Here is a 737-nt window from a genome sequence, read left to right as displayed (position 1 = left end):
ATATATATATGTAGTTCATGATTCATTTATGTCAGATAGTTCTGGTTAGAAATAACGCACACAGGCGCACATATACTTATCTATGCTATGTGTGTGGTGGGAAGGGGGCGGGGTCTGTGTATACAATTAATGTATATGTGTGTTTGTGTTTTTTACCAGAACTATACATGAACTACAGACTGAACTTTACGAAGGCGTAGTATGCGCGGTTACAGTGATGTATCGAGCTTACGTTTGCAAAAAATAACCATTTCCTCTCGCCGGCAAAGCACACTTTTATGTAGTCTCTCAGATCTAACAAGCCTAACATCGCTATTACAGGACCTACAAAGGCATCTGAGAAAGAAAGAGCACGACATCTATTGTTGTAATGGAGACTTTGAAGGGCATCGCGATTGAGAAAATGTCGCAAGTTGTCGATGATGAAGGTTGTTACTGTGTGTTTTTATGGACTTCAAAAAGCGTGCCGAGGCTTGATAAGGTAATAAGTAGACGTCGCGGCGGGGCGCTTGTCGTAAAACCAGCCGCCGCCGTGAACAATTTCTCCACAAACTCGCATATTACTGTAATTTTCCCCCGCCAAAATAGGACAAGACAAATGGTAGCTCCGTAGTAACTATTTTATTATTGCCATTTTAGAATATTACATGCGTGATTACATAGATAATGGTCGTCATTTTGTATAAAATGGTTAATTTCGCAATGGGAAGTAAGCGTCTATGTCTGTGCTGAAGAAT

The sequence above is a fragment of the Branchiostoma belcheri genome, unplaced genomic scaffold, assembly GCF_001625305.1.
Source record: "Branchiostoma belcheri isolate BF01 breed outbred unplaced genomic scaffold, Haploidv18h27 scaffold59, whole genome shotgun sequence".
NCBI classification, from domain to species: Eukaryota; Metazoa; Chordata; class Leptocardii; order Amphioxiformes; family Branchiostomatidae; genus Branchiostoma; species Branchiostoma belcheri.
The sequence above is the reverse complement of the archived record's forward strand: the minus strand, read 5'-3'. Positions refer to the sequence as shown.